The 18,849-nt window shown below is 43.8% G+C and overlaps 1 long non-coding RNA gene across 2 annotated transcripts in view; it reads left to right on the plus strand.

The window, feature by feature from the left end:
* Positions 1 to 15,801, plus strand: part of LOC102555798 (uncharacterized) — a 97,314-nt gene extending 81,513 nt beyond the window's left edge. The window contains exons 9-10 of one of the 2 annotated variants that reach the window (XR_010057114.1): positions 14,203 to 14,322; positions 14,899 to 15,801. This is a non-coding gene — a long non-coding RNA (uncharacterized LOC102555798). The remainder of the gene's footprint in view (positions 1 to 14,202; positions 14,323 to 14,898) is intronic. The other variant, XR_010057116.1, reaches the window with a different exon arrangement.
* Positions 15,802 to 18,849: the final 3,048 nt, after the last annotated feature.

The following is an 18,849-nucleotide window of genomic DNA, read 5'->3' on the forward strand; positions in this document are numbered from 1 at the left end:
GGTCTAGTGGTCTTACAGAATTGTAACTAGCAGCTACCACTTCCTTCTATTGCTTGGACGGGCTGTAGCCCATAACTGAGATGCCCTTACTGTCTTCTCTGGGATGGATGCTGTGACACATTGATTCTTCCTCTTGTGTGTGTGCGTGTGTGTGTATGTGTGTGTGTGTGTGTGTGTGTGTGTGTGTGTGTGCGCGCGCACATGCGTATGAATACGTGCGTATATGTATGCCTGTATGTGAAGTGCAGAGAACAACCTCTCAAATATTCTTCAGGTGTGGTCCACCATTTACATTTTGAGACAGAGTCTCTCACTGGCCTGAGACATTTTTAGTAGACTGAGCATGTCAATGAACCCTAGAGATTGGCTTCCTGACTTTGCCCAATCACTTGGATTATGAGCATAGGCCCCCAAGCTTGTAATGGAAGCTCTTTACTGAAGGAGTTTTTTCTTCAGTCCTAGGTCTTTCATTTTTAACAGCACTGCATAAAAGGAATGAGAAACATTAAGGGACAAAAATATTGTTCCCGCCCTGCAAGACCCTGTTGTATTGTCACAAAGAATCTAAAGATTTGTGCTGTAATGAAGTACAGTCAGATGTGACAATGTCATAATGAAGTACGGTCAGATATCACAATGTCATAATGAAAACAGTCAGATGTGACAATGTCATAATGAAGTACGGTCAGATATGACAATGTCATAATGAAGAACAGTATCTCATGTGTTAACTAATGAAATTGGGTACGTAGATAAGATGAAATAGAATTAGACAAACCAGCATCCAAGGTATCACCCGCAATGTAATCTTGAACAATGAGTAAAAGCAAATACCTCTTGACCTCAAGGTCTCTGATATGCAATGCCCTAAAGATATTATGCGCCAATGGTTACGAACTCAAATCTATAAAAGCAGAAAAATATCCAGGGAGTGAAAGGAACCAGCTGGAGTATATAATGGCCAGGATATGCGTACATCTTTTATGCAAAGGGGAGAACCAAAAGGGCTACAGCCATGGTCACATGAAAAACCATTAAACCTGTTAATTTTTTCAAGAAAATAGGGAGGAAACAAAGCTTTACAAATAGTCTGCCAATTTTAAAAGGTGATAAATAATTCAAATTCCCAAACCAGACAAAATAAGTTTGAAGAGTTCATTCAGCCATTGACTGTCATAGTTAGGACATGTGAGCAGGGTATAAAAGTTCTACAACCTCCTAACTGCCTCCAAGCTACTCCCAAAAATCTCTGCATAGTTCTATAGCATTTAAACTCAAGACTGAACTCGAAGAAACAGTCTAATCATAGGAGTTTCTCTAGCTAAATTCACTTCCTGTATTTATACATTACAGTTACAAGTTATTCCCAGAAAAATGGCAAAACAAGAGGTGTTATATCCTTCCACATCCATGCCAGGAACTATCAGCCACAAACAGACCTCATCAAGCTTCTTTACATAAACCCAGACTGAGCAACCTGTGCTCTCAGTATCACTAATAAAGAAAGGTTTACAAATGCATTGTCTAAGGATAATATCCAGCTTGCCACAAATCCTACATGTATCAAAAAATAAAGATAGGAATAAAAGTAAAGGAGTGGCAACCTACACTACTCCCAGCAAAATTATTCAAGCCTGCATAAGAAATAGCTCTCAGACTACTGTGTTGAAATTAGAGTGTAATGCCTACCTTGTGCATAGTTAGCTGCCGTTCCACAAAATCTGAAACATTTCCCCAGATAGTAGAGACTTCTGAAATTCAAACAAAAATGAAAACAATTTATGTGAGCAACCATGTAATAGTATTTAAGCCTCGTAAACAAAAGTGTAAATATGAAATGAATTAAATGGTAGTAACTTCTAATTCATACAGAACAGAATATGAAAGCATTCCTCCAAATTAACTTTCCTATTAACTAAAGGTTATGCCTATAAGTTCCAAAGATATTGTTTTAATTGCAATAATAATAGGGCCCGGAATGTGACTAAGTGAGCAGTGCTCACCTAGTGTGTATGAGGTCCTAGCTTCAAACCTCAGTACTCCAACAAAAGGGGGTGTTGTGTGACTTGGTAGTAAAACAGGCATGAGTCCCTGTGCTCAATCTTAGTACTGTTGAAATAATAATGATAATAATAATAATAATAATAATAATAATAATGTAAAGAAAATCTCTCCATAATAAAAGGAAATTAGTCATGCTTCATTTAAAAAAAAAAAAGATTTGTGCTGCTCACCTGAGGTCCATCTCCACCTTGGAGAAGAGCCTCGCCCTGTCAGGTAGCAACAGAAGAGAGGTGTGCTGAGATAGTAGTGGCCAGCTACTTGGTTTAGTGAATTGAGATGTTTCTTATCTACAGACTGCAGAAGTATGACAGTTACTTGGAATTGTGAACACTAAATTAGATCGTGAACTTAAAGAAATTTGACCCATGGCAAGCGACCAAAATGTGACCACATTGGACCCCAGTTTTCTTGCTTCACAGCATCGTAAAGGAGTAAAGGAGCCCTTCTTGCCTCTGTCTGCTTGGCCTTTTGTGTCTTCTGTCTTCTCTGGCTCCCTCCTGCCATTTTGGCTGTGTCCTTACCACTTACTAACAGGTGCTGCCGTCCGAAATTCGCTTCCTGTGTGTTTAGTTGGCATCGTCTCGGTAATCCCTGCTTCTCTATTTAGGAGCTTCCAACAAAGGGCAAATGTGACTTTTCACTCCGTCCCTCAAGGCTGACAGCTCCTCAGCTCCATACTTCATCACCTGCCTTGTCAGGCAATGGAAAGGCAAGTGCAGTGGGAGAGCACTGGCTCCGTGGGGTTCCATCCCTTGTCCGTAGTCTGCTGCATCATCACACAGCGTCCTGAGAAAAGGAATGATTTGGTCTGTTCTGCTCTAACATTTGTACAGTTTAATACAGTTTTTTTTTATGTGTGTGAACCAGTGATAAAAGTTCTAATCTCTGAAAAGCATGAGACGTGTTAATACAGCTCAGGAAAATACCCACATGTCCTCAATTTCCTGGCATGTTCTCATCCCTCACCAATGCACGGCTTATCTCAAATAAGCAGCAGATGCTGGGTGACACTCTTCAGACCAAGAAATGGAATGGAATATATATATATTTCTGCAGTTAAGTACTTTGTGGAAGTAGTCAGTGTCTCAGAGGGAAGACACTATTGATTTGGATAGCTGCTTTGCTGCTAAGGGCATCAGAAGAGAGTCGTTTAAGAGAGGAAGGGGAAAGGTCTGAGATCTTTCTAGAAGGACATCATATTACGTAGCTGGTGAGCTAGATGGCTCAGCACCCTCGTGTGTTTTATGAGGGAACTCAGCCAGTGGACTCTGACGTGTGGGTTCATTAGGAACAGATCTTTACAAATGGACAATGTGCGGGATGTAGAAGACTTGGAGGCATGCTGCTCCGAATGGGATGTCTTCATCAGACCTCAAGGCCTACGGGGATCTATGTGAAAGAGGAGTTGGAAAGATTGTAAGAGCCGGAGGTGGTGGATGACTCCAAGGTACACGTGTCTTCCAGACACAGCAGTAGTCTACACGTATGACCTGAGAGACTGTGACAGCATGTACAGGACCTGCACAGGTTCAAAGCAGACCAAATCCCAGCACGGAGAAGGGGAGGTGGACACAAAGTCCCACCCCAAACCAAGAAGCCTTTTGTGATTGATACCTCTGAGAAAGGGAAAATCAGTTTTCTCCAATGCCTCTATCAACCATATTCTAGGGCAGGCCCTGCACCCAGGAGTAGTTGGCCAACACGAGACAGAGTCCATGGTTTTTCATGTGCTTTTGGTTAGGAGTGTGGTTTGTTTACTTGTTTGAGAGAGAGCACACGTGAATGAAATTGACTGAGTACAGAAGTAAAGAGGATTCAGGAGGAGAAAGAACATGATAAAATTTTACTGTATCTAAGACAGTCATTAAAGATGATGTCACTATAGTAACTGGTATACTGTTGACATGTGTGTGTGTGTATGTGTGTGTGTGTGTGTGTGTGTGTCCTTCAAATGGCCTTAGTACTTTGTATGATTGTATACTTCTATTTTGTATTTCATAATTTCCTATTATGCTAAAACCTATTAGTTTGACAATTTTCACCAATGTCTTCTCTTAGTAAATATTTAGTTTATATACTGAAAAAAAATTTACTATACCAAAAAATTTTAATTAAAAAAAAAACCCTGGGGTTTTGTTTTATATATCTGTGGCTTCTGTGATGCTTACTTAACCTTTATTGTCAACTCATGGAATTCATCCACGTGGAGAGACTTACGGAGATAAGGGTGTTCCCCAAGTTCATTAACTGAGAACGGAAGAATGTGGGATGTAGGCAGCCCTGTCCTCTGGGTTTGGGCCTGGGACTGAATTCGAAGCAGAGAGAGAAGAAGCTAGGGGAAGCCTGTGTTCTCTCTTGGCTATTTGGTTGGCACCAGAGCCCAAGGTGTCCCTGCCTCCACTTCTCCTGCCTTCCTCTTGAACCAGGACCAACCTTCTCTCTCTTAAGTTACTTTGGTCAGCTCTCTGGTTTATTTTCTTAAGTAATGGTGGAAAAATAAATGACTGCGATAGAAATAAGCCAAGCGCAGGCTATCGGCTAAGTTGCATTTCTCAGGTGAATTTGAAGTTTTAGTTATGTATTAGCTGTCCTTTGAGCATCTCGTATGTGATAAAGTTTTCCAAATGCAGCCAAGACAAAAATGAAGATATTGACTTTTTTGCTGCATTCTTCAAATGATATGAGATCTACAAAAATATAACAAAGGGGATGGAAGGATGGCTCAGTGGTTAAGAGCACTTGCTGCTCTTGCAGAGGACCTGGGTTTGAGTCCCAGCAACCACATGGTGGTTCCAGGGAATTGGATACCCTCTTCTGTTGGTACTAGTCGTGCTCATGGTACACACACACACACACACACACACACACACACACACACACAGAGAGGCAGGCAAAATATCCATATATGTAAAATAAGTAAATCTTTAAAAGTTTAAAAAGAGGACAAAACTCCTACATCTTGATAGATCTGAGCATCCCAGCAGCATTAGGTCACATTTGCTTTAGTCTTTGAAGGGTGAGATGTGACCTACAATTCTAATATTACCAGTGATAATTCTCTCCCATCCATTATTCTCCCTTCAAGATCAATTATTATAATGAAATCATATATACAGTTATATCTGACTGTATGACTTAGTGAATGAATATACAATAAATTATATCTGAGATAATATTTTTATAAGCATTCAGAAATTCCCTTAACTCCTACATCACTGTAGCTGGGTATAAATTTAAGTTTGAAAGTTAGATTACCCTGGAACTGTACAAGGCTTATGGGGCTCTTTTCTGGCTATTATGAATTTATATACCTATCTATCTGTTTACTCCCTAACTCTTGGTTTCTTTGTGTATATGACGAAAAGTAGAATGAGTCACACGCAATCCCATGTTCAGACTGTAGAGGGCTTCCCCACGTGCTTAGGTGTCATGGCGCTAGTCTATAGAACGCGGGATGAACTAAAAATCCCAACAGCAGTTGGAATAGCTGCAACAATCCAGTTTAAAAACATGGGCAGAGAATTTTAGTGCTCACATAAATATTTCAAAAGAGACAATGCACAAATGGCCAACAAGCACATAAAGGAGTGCTCATTAACCAAATGCCACAAGGTGATGGATAAGTAAAAATGTGGTGCATACATACAGCAGAATTCTATTTAGCCTCAAAAAAGAGAAAGTCCTACATTTGTTGCAATATGGGCAGATATAGAAGGGTTGATATAGGTTAAACAGAAAGACAAATGTCACACGGTTTCCCTCACATGTGGGACAGACGAGAGCTGAGTTCAGAGAAGCACAGAGTGGAATCTGTTTGCTAGAAGATATGGGACTTGGGAGAAATCAGTCCAGTGTCACACTAGACAGGAAGAATTCTGCATTTTGTTACCCAGAGGGCAACATTAGTCTGAGGAATACAGCATCATATCCTTCAAGTTGCCAAAAAGAGATCGTTTTAAATGTTTCCATCCCAAAGAAATGGTAAATGCTTGACACGGTGCAGACGAGACCACATACCTTGAATCACTGTGTGCAGGCTAGAAATGTATTCAGCATGCTACCCCATAAAGAAATGATTGTTATTAACTGTTCAAAAACAGAGCAAGCTATCTCTCCCTCTTGCTTCCTGGGCTATGTTCCTAGGCACAGACTCTATAAATACAGGGAAAAGTTGACTCCTCCTGACAAGTTTCCAAAGGTAGTGTTTCTGAGGAGTTGTATGTCTCCCCACCCTGACCCCAGACCCTAGTGAAAGATAGAAGACCCGAGTGTGTTAGGGGAAGCATTTACACAAGGAAGATCTAGGCAGACTGTTGCCCAACAAGGTGGGGGAAGGGAGCGATGGTTACAATGGGGAATGCAAGAAAAGATGAGGGGACACATGGGTTTTTCCTTAAATGTCGTCACATAAACGTTGCTTTAGAAGTTGTAAACCAAGTAAAGAACCAGTATTGGGTTGCAGGGAGATTGATTTCAAAGTGGTTAAAACACCTACGAGGGGTAGAGAGGCCAAAGCGGAGGGTGAGTTTGTGAGCGGGATGATACACAGAGCAGGAGTCAGTCGAGGAGGGAGATTAAAGCAGAACCTTGTTAGTACTGGGCTGGCAGTGGTGGGGTTAGGAGAAGGACATGCCGATCCACACGGCAGCTTCAGCAGGGTCTCTCAGTTTCCAGCCCACTACAGACGAGCCGGCAGCAGCTGGAGTTAAGGGCCCCCACATCATCTCTTTCAAATGACTCCCTTCCTCTACCAGGGATCTTTGAGAGATGCTCTCCAGCCTTTAACTGTGGTCTTTTAGGAAAACAACTTTCCCTTTCTGAGTCGTAATTCCCGTTCTCATAAATTAGGGCTGGTATTCTTTCTAATGATTGACTACTTCATGTCTGGTGTCCAAGACTTAGTGTGCTCTCCTGGTTTTCTCAATCCCACCCTGACCTTCTTTGAAGTCTGAGGTGATAGCTTTTTTTGGGGGAAAGTACTGGCTACTGGAGGCTATCAGAATCTCTGGTGATCTTCAAAATCACCCGCCAACCCACCCCACTCCCCTTCTGTATCCCATGCCTCAGGTTTCACTTATGATAAAGCATCAGGAGGAGTCTTTAACACTTTAAAGGAAAAGAGGGCCAGGCACTTCACCAGACAAGTCGCTCACCTTTGAACTCTCTGCTTCTCTTCTTTGCTCAGGCAGAGGGTGCTCTTAAGGGTCAGCAGGCTTTAGGTTGATCTTCGGTCCTGTCGTCCTGGCCTTTTTCTGTGTACACCAGGATGTGTAAGGTAGGATGAGGCAGGGGCATGAAGAGCAGGAGTAATGGGGAGTAAATGGAAGCTGACAAGCCTTAAGGCCATGTTGCCAGCAGCCCTAGAGGGATGAAGCAGTTGTCTCCATTCCCAGACAGCACTGATAAAGCCACCTCTTTCTAGAAACTGTTGGTTCAGAACCGCATGGAGAGAGCCACATCTCACCACCAGAGGGAGAGGCAGTGGGGCTCTACCTATAGCGTTCTCACTAATCTCAGAACACCCACCAAAGGCCTCCCTTTCTTACAAGTCCGGAGGCTGTCCCTCTCCTGTGTTCTGTATTGCTATGTGGCTCTGACTGCAGGCAATGGGTCCCTAGGGCCTGCCACTCCACCTCATTTATGCTTTTCTCCCACAACCCTTCCTGGGCCCTCCTGAGGCAACTTTGGAGAACAAAGGTTCACAAAAGAAAACATCTCTGTGTTCTTGTGTGTCAGGTCCTACTATGGTATGTTTGCTCAGAAACTTGGGTGGCCCTCCTTTTCTCCCTGGCTTTCCTAATTCTTGGGTTCTCTCAGTGTTAGTAGGGAGCAGGGCAGGGAAGCAATTCTGTAGGAACACTGTAGGAGAGTTTGCTGTTGGTGGACATCACTAAGAATCTCCTTGAGAGCCAAGGAGCTCTGGCAAACTTACTTACAAAGCACTCACATGCATTGTGTAGCCAGGAATGTTCCAGGCTGGGGGCACGTCTGGCTAGATAACTCAGAGAATCACACAGCTCTCTCTCTATGGGTCTAAGAAATATCACAACTGAGATTTTAACTTTTGGTTTTGGGTTCTGTGATATTTAAAACATAGTAGTATCCTTTCCCAGGAGCCTTTTTAAAATGAGGATTTTTAAAATTAATTCAGTATTTCAAAATTTACTGTTTCTTGCTACATTTTTTATTTACATGCTCTGTGATGTGGTGATGGTAGATGTGTATCACATGTTATTATGTTTGAGAACTGTGTCCAGGGAAAAACACCCATTTCTTCCCAGTATATGGTCACTCCCTCTCTAAGAGAGCTGAAAGGGACGTCCAAGACTGTCATGGTGCCCGTGTTCAGATAAGCACATCGCTAGTTATTCCAAATAGTTATTGTGAGCTTTGATCACAGGAGGGGAATACTTAATAATTTCCAGGGCTGCAAGTGTCAGCTGGGACTGTTATAGAAAATTTGAGATGCACAGTCAATGTCAACACTAGGGAAAGGCGAAACGGAGGAAATTAACCTATTTAAACAAAGTGGCAGTGTGCCGTGCCACGCATATTTTAGCGGACGCTAGACGTACAGGCTTAGAGACGTCAGTGCATTTGCTCCTGGTGAGGGCTAGTAATTCAGAGTACAGTCTGAAAGTACATTCCCAGTGAATTCATTCAAAAGACAAACATTTACTCGATGCAAACATAGCCCCCACGCATGATTAACTGCTGGGGTTGAGCAATAATAGTGTTTGTATGTTAGCAGGAACTTAAAACGTAAGTCTGTCTGTCTATCCATCCATCCATCATCTAATTATCCATGTATTACCTATATTATTAAATACTAAATATGTGAATATCTATTTATCATCTATATATTCAATCATTTCTGATTTATCTCTCTGTTATCTATCTATCTACCTACCTATTCATCATCTGTCTAGTACTTAATGTGTTAAGTGACTATTTGTCATCTATCTATTCATCTATCTATCTATTCATCCATCCATCTATCTATCTATCTATCTATCTATCTATCTATCTATCTATCTATCCAACTATACCTAATACTATGTCAATCTCTACCTACAGTCTATTTGATCGTCTACCTATCTATGGAATTCATAAGCAAGTGGTGATGACTGACAAAAAGGAGCCCAGCAGAGTAGGGGAGCAGAGACTCTTGGGGTACATTGTAAGACCAAGCAAGGAAGGCCTTCTAAGAAAGTCTTTTCAACAGGGGTCTGCAGGAAATGAAGGCATGGGGTATGGGCAGCTGAGTGAGGAGTGGCCAGGTGGCAGAAGAAACATATGTAACAACTTGGAGATTTCTGCAGTGCAGAGGAGCAGCGGGACAGCCAAGAGGACCTGTTCTCATGTGCAGTAGAGTTACCAGGAGGCCAGGGCTTCTATGGAGTCTGACTAAGAGGCTGGACAGAGATGAGATCAAGAAGTAGGGGCAGTGGACTATGGGAATTCTTGAAGGCTCTGGCCTGTGTGCTGAGACAGGAAGCCACACGGTGATGTCAATGGATGAGTTAATTTTTATTTTCACTTTCTGAGGACAGCAATGGCTGCGAGTACCCTGGATTAGGGTTGTAGAGGGGGCAATAGGAACAGTGCAGACTCTGGGTCTATTCTCATGGTGCAGCCAGTATGTTTAGCAGTGGGTTGGCTGTTTAATATGAGAGAAAGATGTAGGTGGATGCTGGGATGGTTTGCATATGCTTGGTCCAGGGAGTTGCACTATTAGATGGGTGGCCCTGTTGGAGTAGGTGTGGCCTTTCTGGTGTAAGTGTGTCACTGTGGAAGTGGGCTTTAAGACCCTCATCCTAGCTGCCTGTAAGTCAGTATTCTGCTATGTAGAACTCTCAGCTCCTCCTGCACCATGTCTGCCTGGGCACTGCCATGTTCCTGCCTTGATGATACTGGACTGAACCTCTGAACCTGTAAGCCAGCCCCGATTAAATGTTGTCCCTATAAGAGTTGGCTTAGTCATGGTATCCATTCACAGCAGTAAAACCCTAACTGAGACAGATGCTGATGCTCAGATATTTAATTGAAGAAACATCTTAAAAATTTAAACTTTATGGTTGGTATGGCCATCTATGTGTGGGGGTAAGGGGGTGGTTTAGGAAGAACTTGATGTCAGGGTATGGGGATCAAAATCCAGAGTTCTGTTGTGGGCATAAAAGGTACAGAGCGCCTGTTAGGCTTCAGAGTGGCATTTGCTTCTTCTTCGCTGATATATTTTCTTTGTTATGTCAGGATCTCACTTAGCCAAGTTTGCCCTCAAACTTTCGATGTGGCCGAAAATGACATTGAACTCATGGTCCTCTTGTCTCTCCCCTTGAGAGCTAGGACTATAGCATTTGCCATCCTGCCTGCTTCATGCTGCATTGAAGGTAGAACCAAAGGATTTATAATACAGGTTATGTAAGCACCCCCGTCCTCATATTTATTCTGTAAGCTGCAGTGCACCACTTCTGTATGAAATACAACTCTAATAAGACAAAAATTTCAGAGTGAGCAGAGCGCAATTAGAAATGACAATTAGAAATCTTTTAAAGAATTTTGCTATACATTGGTAGAGAAGAATCCACAGTTACTTATAAGAGTTTGAAGGTATCAAGTGGGTTCTTTCTTTTTGTTCTGGAGGATGAGAAATGAGTTTGTGTAACAGTTACAAAGTGGATGCATCTGGCATGGGGAAAGCCCTGAGTTCTTCCCTGAGTGTAAGTTATCAACCACATAAGAAAAAATGTTGATGCAGAAATGATAGAGGCAGGTGACAGATGACCAGAGCAGTAGGCGAGAAGGAAACACTCTTAAAGGGCACACATATAGTGTGGGAAGACTGACTCACAGTAAATCTAGAAAGGGTATATAGATGGGCATAGATGTTAGTAGTAAGTAGAGGGGAGACTTCCATCTATTCAAGTCTGATTTCTTTCATCGCCTTTGTGAAACAGGAAGCAAATTATCAACTGACTGAGGGGCAAGGAAGAGACAGGGGGAGGAGGATGCTGTTAGAAGGATGTGAGGGATCAAAGGACAGGAGCAAGGAGACAGTAAAGACCACAGCAGGGCTGTGGCCATAGCTAATGTCCAAATCTATAGCACAAGAAGGGAGCCATGGGAGAGGTATAAGACAAGACAGTCAAAGCTAATGCAAACAAAAGAACTGAGAAGCCATGGTTTGGAAAGAACATTGACACAATGAGAAATACGTGTCAGGAATAATGTGTGCAGTAGCATTGGAGGTAAAGACATTGACCCAGGTCGTAGGGTTGTGGATTAGAAGACAATGGCTCAGACCTATAGATCTTTCTCCTGGGCCAGCAGGATGCTGGATGGAGATGCAAAATCTGTAGTTTTATGTAGGATTTGTATGCACATTGAGCCTTGAGATTATGCCTTTAAAGCCTTGCACCAGTGAAAGACATAGCCTGTTAGTATACCACTGAGGATTTCAAGAAGGAGAGGGGGACCTACAGTCTGAAAGCATCTTTAAGGATCGAGGGCACTTTGTGTCTGGAATGAGGAAGAGGGCAGGTGTGAGAAAAGAAGCACCACTTAAGAGGGTTGAACGAGAGTTCATATCCTCAGTGGGTAATGCTAGGTGTCAGTTAGGGTCAGTGGTGATGTCGGGTACCCAGGATAATTTGCTAATTATTGAGGTTAAAGTGGCAAAAGGGGATAGAAATCAAGACATTCTGATTTCATTGGACAGTGGTTTACAAAATAGAGAATGCCAGCTGACTTCAATGACCATCCAGAGTTGACGTGATTTTGCATCGTGATTTTCATGGCAGAACAGCAAGTTGCCTCTGAGTACCTGGGACCCACCTAAACCTGTATATTTGGTTTTCTTGTTTCTGGGACCAAATACCTGACAAGAGGAAACTTAAAGGAAGAGGGAGTTATTTTTCTTCACACTCCAGGGGGATTCAGTCCATCATGGTGGGGGAGGTGTGATGGCAGGAGCTTGAAGTACCTGGTCATATCATGTCCAAAATCAAATCAGGAAGTAGATAGCAGCCAAGAAGTGGGGTCACAGTACAAAGTCTCAAGACCCACCCCTAAGGACCCACTTCTGTCAGCACAGCTCCTAAAGGTTCTACAACCTTCCCAATCAGTGCCACCATCTGGGGACTCGGTGTTCAGACACATGAGCCAGCCCATCAGTCATCACAAACCCAGGCAGATGGTAAGTGTCAGAGTGAGTTTTCCAGTCGATGAGTTGTCGCAGGAAATAAAACGAGCAAAATTAATCAGTGACAGGGAGGGAAACAATGCCCTGGAAGGAGGAAGTGGTCAGAGCCATGTTCCAGGTAGAGCTGGTAGCTCTTGCAGAAGCTTTAGGAGGAATGTAAAGCGCCTGCCTGTCTGTAAGGAGGACTCTCTGTCACCAAACCTAGTGAGTTTGGGAGCTCCAACGTGCAGAGTGAGGTCATGCTGCCTTGACACAGGCTCTCCCAGATCTATTCTCTACCCTTGGAGTCTGTAGCAGGAAGGATGGCACCAGTCTTAGAATGGGTTTAACAATGGCTGAGATGACCTGCCCTTGACCTGCTCTACCTGAGTCACCTCTCTCTAGGAACCTTCCTGATAGACCCTGCTACCTATTTTCTGCTGGGTTTGAGTCTGATGTGACCTTAGCTCTGTCACTCTGTCCAGAGTCTGGCTGTACCTTCTCTACTAGTGTGAACGATATACTTCTTTTCTATGGAAAACTTGATAGTGGTTCCTCTCTGCCAACAAATGGGCACGGTAACCTTCTCTGCCTCAGGAAAACACAGTGACTTTTGATTCCCCGAACGGCAAAGTCATCTTGCAGATCAGAGAGAGATACGGAATAGGGTGGCTGGAAATGCTTGGTGCACTTTCTGAAGCTGTGAAATAAAGATCAGCAAGAGGGGGCACAGTAACTGGACCCCCAGATCCCATGGCATCTCTAATTTGACTGTTTTGGTCAGATTCCTTGTTGGGCAGAATTATGCAGCATGTGTCCTGTATCTTTTGTACTAAGATGTGAACTTTAAGATAACTTCATCCCTGCCCAGGGTACCAGTGAGCCTCTGAAAGCAAATGACCTCATGCAAGCACTCTATAACCAGCATAGTGCCCTGTGCATGCAGACTGTCTTTGCAAACTGCACACACTTACAGTTGTGAACTTTCCTCTAAGGCCCAGCTCTGCCTTGAAATCCATCAACCTGGTCACTCAAGTGAGGCGACTCACACACAGTAGCTCAGATATGGTAGACTGGGCACAGAGAGATGTGGGTACCGTCCATCCACTTCATATTGCTTGCCCTTCCCAGCCCTGTCATTTGGCCACATTTTGTCTCCTCCCCATTTGTTACAATCTCCATGTGCATATGCAATCGTCTGACAGATGTGTTTTGAGGGTCTTTCTACAGCTCTTCACCACTGAGCTGCATCCCCAGACGGGCAAGTTAGTTAATGGTTTTGAACCAAAATTTTCCTTACGTGTAAAGTGATTTCTGCTTCACAGAATTATACAATCTAAATAGCTTTGAATAGCTACAATATATAAATTAATTCAAGGGTAAAATAGTTCTATGTGAGGCTTGGTATGTTAAGTTGTTCAGCTTGTTGCAAGAGCAGACTGAAGTCAGAGAACTTGAGTCATCAAAAGGCATATCGTGACGGGTTGCTTGGCCTAGATCGCCATGCTGGTGCTAATGCTGAATCTGCCTCTCTGTATGCACTGTCGTCACTGGAGTTCTGAAGGCTTCTGTCTGTGTTCTTTAGTCTCCTCTTCCTACCTGGTTCTCCTTTGTGTTATTTGCTTCATCTCATAACAAATTTGAACCATATGATCTTTCATCTAAAGCGCAATGCTAATAACTGTGTTCACCTCTACAGGAGCCTGAAGAGAATGGTAGCATTTCAGGCTGTCCCTGGAGCCAGCCACCCCCACTGCCGCCAGCAGACCCTCTGCATTTGGAAGTCCTTTCCCTCAATGTGTTCTCCCTCTGTGTATCAGTGCGGTGCCCTTACAGAGATCCTTGCGGCTGTGTGAAGCATCATCACCATGGCTGCCTCTGCCTGCATCTTTCCTCATAGAATTTATCACCGCCCGGCATGCAACAACAGCTAATCTTGGTTCACCTCCTTCTCCCAGCAGACTGCAGTGTGCCCGAGGGGCCAGGCTTTGAATGAGCAGTCCTTCAAGTGTGCCTGACCGACAGCAAGCATCGGGAAGCTATTGAACGGGTACATCTAGTCTCCAGATGAGAACAAGGTTCAGAGACTACACAAGTTGTCCTGGTCCCTGAGGGTAGAGAACCAAGACAAACCTTTACTGTGATTCTCCCAGACTGGCACGGCTGCAACTCAGACCCACACTCAGCTGAGCTTTTGGACATACATGCGTGATGGGTCTACACTCAATCAAGGCTCCCAGATCAGGCATTTAAGTCTGTTGCAGGTCTTCCTTACATAGTTATCCTTCTTACAATGAAGTGGGGCTCTGTAGGGAACTCCATTTATGCTGCTCTCTGGAAGCCCAAGCTGTGGAGAGTGGAAGAGAAATGGGAGGTGTTTCTACCTCCCTCCTTAGCCCTGGATCAGCAAAAGCCTTAGTCCTACCTCTTTGCAAGGGAGCAATCTCCAGAAGCAGAGAAAAACAGAGCTGGGGCCATGTGTGTATCTGTAACTGGTGGGGGATTATTATTATAAAGGATGGGGGTGAAGTCACTGTCATCTTGGGAACCAGCACTGTCACTGGGGGAACCTCCTGTCACCACAAATTCAGATCTTCCTTCCCAGTCTGCCCCTCACCGTTTATTAATCTACTTTTCATCTTTTGATCTTCCAGATGAACACAGAAGGCAGGTAGGAGGGGGCAGCGTGATGGAGGAGGAAGATTGGAGTTCAACCATGAGTCCCCCCATAGTCAAGCACCAGGGCATTCACGGAAGGGTGGCCTGTATCTTACACAGTTGACCACAAGCTGCTCTCTGACGAACTCAGCAGCAAGCTCACTATGTCCCTTCCAGAATAATCTCTGAGGTTAAGAGAAAGGTGTGTCAACAGGAAGTCATGCTGAACTTAAAAACCATCTGCTTTGGTCTTTTCTGCTCACAGCCCAGATACCGGACACACAGCCAAGACTGAAACAGCAGTGACTGGCCAAAGCCATTGGTTGTCTTAATGACTGCTTTCGGTCATTAAGATGCCTGGATTGGATTTATCGCCAACGAGCGGATCGATTACTTGGTGCTCATCTGCAATCTAAGCCTTTCTGTGTCTCCACTTCGGTTATTTCATTAAGATGGATGGGCTGGTGATGCCACACCCCCTGGGAAGCTGGGCTGGAGAGCTCTGCCTGAATGGAGCATTAGAGAGAGAAAAATAAACCGGGCCTAGGGAAGGAAGAAGGGCCGCGCGGTACGAGGCTCTTAGTTCACATCCGGTGGTGCTGGGTGAGCCACTCAGCCTGCAGCTGCTGGTGATAGCTCATGCTGAGGGTCGCATGGTCTTTCAGGGGGGTTGTCTACGTTTGCTGAGTGTGGATGCAGCTTTGTGGAGGTTTTTAGGACTCTATTTTCCAGTCTTGGAGTGTCTTCCTGTGCCAAAATCTGTCTTTGTTCTAGCATGGATCTCTGTCATGTTCTGGAAGGGTCATCCTGCCACGACAGACTTTTCTGGGGAAACTAAACGTCCTCATGTCCGTTGTTTGTGCTTCTTGAAGCAGCTACAATAAAATAAAAGCACAGAATTAGCCTGAGCCTTGTGGTGGTCTTATGAGAATTGTCCCCATAGGATCCTATGTTTAAATGCTTGGTCCCTAGTTAGTGGAACAATTTGGAAAGGATTAGGAGGTATGGCCTTGTTGGGAAAGGTGTGTTACTGGGAGTGGGCTTTGGGGTTTCAAAAATTCACACTAGGCTCAGTCTCTCTCTCTCTCTCTCTCTCTCTCTCTCTCTCTCTCTCTCTCTCTCTCTCTCTCTCCTGCCTAAAGATCAGGATATAAAGTCCTCAACCCCTGCTCCCAGCTTTGCTTCCCACCATCCTATTTATGCGCTAACTCCCTAAAACTGTAAGCAAGTCCCCACTTAAATGCTTTTTTTTTTTTTTCCTGGAGCTGAGGACCGAACCTGGGGCCTTGTGCTTGCTAGGCAAGCGCTCTACCACTGAGCTAAATCCCCAACCCCTAATACTTTCTTTTATAAGAGTTGCTTTGATTGTAGTGGCTCTTCTCATCAATAGAACAGTGACTGAGACAAGCCTTTTGCTCTGTTTAAGGATTGGCAGCTACTGGGCCAGTAACCTGACCAGCTCCTTGCCTGTTACCTGCTTCACGATACTCCATCCTTCTTTCTCCAGTCTGCCCCCACAGGATATTCGAGAGACTGTTGATCTATCCATGTCATTGATTATCTAGTCTTGAAGAATTTCGGGGTCCCAAGAGGTCTCATGTTTCTAAATCAGACCCTGGCCCATTGCATGTGTATGTAAGTAGTACTGAACACCCTTCCCTGGGACACGCTTGGATTCCTTGGTAGCCTTTAGCAATCTGCACGGACAGTTTCAGGAACTGCAGCAACGCTAAGAGGATGCTATCTGTATTCCCAGGAACTTTGCTATGGCTTGAAGTTGCTGTGAGCCTTTCCAGACTGTCCTTTGCAGAGCCCTTTCACTCATGAGGAGCCCAAGCCCTAGGATTCAATGTTCTTCTTGCCCTAGTGACTTCCCTTCCATGCACCAGCCCTGGTGCCCTAACTTACCCCAGGGGTTTTATTTTTAGGGGTAAATTTTATTTACAGTTTTCTGGAACCTATAGTTCAAAAGACCTAGGTAAATTACTTGCCAGGCCCTGTCTGACCTTGCCTGATCCTGCTTGATCCTACCTGGCCTTACCTGGTCCTGCCTTGTCCTGCCTGGTCCTGCCTGGCCCTGCCTGGCCCTTTCTGATCCTGACTGACCTTTTCTGGCCCTGCCTGGTCCTTCCTAGTCCTGCCTGTCCCTGCTCACCCTGTCTGGCCCTGCCTGACTCTTTCTGGCCCTTCCTGGTTGTCTACCTCAGCACAGAGCTGGTGAACTTCTGAGAGGAGCAGCCTAGTCTCTCCCATGTGTGAGTCCTTTACTCATCAGTCATAACTCAGCGCTTTGCTTCTTCATCTTTCCTTTATTCTTTTTATTTTCTCCTGAGGAAGAAAGTATTTAATCTCCATGACTTCACTTTCTTACCCCTCAACGCAGGGAAACTATTGATTGATTACAAATGCTAATTTGATGTCCTCAAAGCCTCTGTGCATATGGATTGTCATAGTGAACATGAATAGTTCTTCCTGAGGGGGGTTAGGACTGAGGCTTTCCACAGGACTAGCAGAGATGTTTGCTTTCTTGGAAGAGACAGGCATACACCCTTGTGAGGAGTAAAATAGAAGTCTGCAAATCACTTTAGAAGATGTCTGTGAAACTATTGACTAACTACAGGGATGGGACATGCCTGAGTACTTCATGGTGAGCCAACTGAACTCACCAGCTCACCCCCTCCCCAATAAAACCTTTATATATATATATATATATATATATATATATATATATATATATATATATATATATGTGTGTGTATGTGTGTGTATATATATATATGTATATATATATATATTCTCAATAGAAATTCTTCTTGTTTTGGGAGCTCTGTTTGTTTCCTTTCTCTTAATTTGTCTTCTACAATAAAACTTCTTCCTGAAACCCATGCTTATGTTGACTATGGAGTTTGTTTTTCAGATTCCCAAGACTTTGTAGCATCGAGTCATCTAGCACCCTAGCCCCCTGAATTACACTCACCAGAAAGGAGAAAGCCTCCATTTCATTCCAGAGTTAAACAGCAGGAAGTAAGTACCACAGGTACAGGGCATGCAGAGGCCTGGCAGGCTCCAAAAAGAGGTGCTGACCAGAACTGACCAAACATGGCCAGAAACCTCATGCCAAATGCCATGGAGAGATTAAACAGAGGAGTGGCCTAAAGATGTCCACCAGCCAGTGTGGCATTCATTCATGTGTTTTCCATTGAGCCCAGTAGGAGGGTGGAAAGAAGGGGAAGAAGTAGTTTCAGTCACAAACTCACAAGCTCTGGTTCTTCTGTGAGTTGGGAGCACAAAGGAAAGAACTTGAGGAAATTCTGCCACTAAACTTATTAGTACCTTGAGGACTTTAAAGGATTGAGGAGGGCACGACTTACATTTCAAACCTTAGTTTTGAAATCCTCCTGAGAGGATGGTAGGACGCATGAGTGTTAGAATAATATACTTCCCTGCAGTAGTTAAATGGCTTCCGGTCTTGTCAGTTGATATTCACATCTCTGGAAACTTAAGCCTTTGACAACAGCTTACCATGTTCTAACACAGACCATAACTCTCCCTTTACTGAAGAATTTTTTTTCTAAATATCTTTCTCATGTTGAATTATACCCTGAGGTATGTGTACATGTATGCACACAAGTGAAGATGCAAGATGTGTCTATGTGTAAGCTTGTTTCATATTTGGTATGTTGGACAACATGTGTGCTAGGTGTGTATAAATGAACAGGAAGGATATGGTTGACCTTGTTCAAGTTGAGGTACACATATCTGTGGCCAAAGTCTTTTATGCCAGGTTGGAAGAACAAATAAGGGTAATCTAATAAAAATTTTAAACAGATACGATATTATCTCTATTTAACTAAAGACATCCTAAGCGTGGGATGGGTGGTAAGTTGGCTTTCTGGGTGACTAGAGAGATAAGCCCTGATACATAGCAATTGCCAATGGCCATGGTT

The sequence above is a fragment of the Rattus norvegicus genome, chromosome 13, assembly GCF_036323735.1.
Source record: "Rattus norvegicus strain BN/NHsdMcwi chromosome 13, GRCr8, whole genome shotgun sequence".
Classification (NCBI taxonomy): domain Eukaryota; kingdom Metazoa; phylum Chordata; class Mammalia; order Rodentia; family Muridae; genus Rattus; species Rattus norvegicus.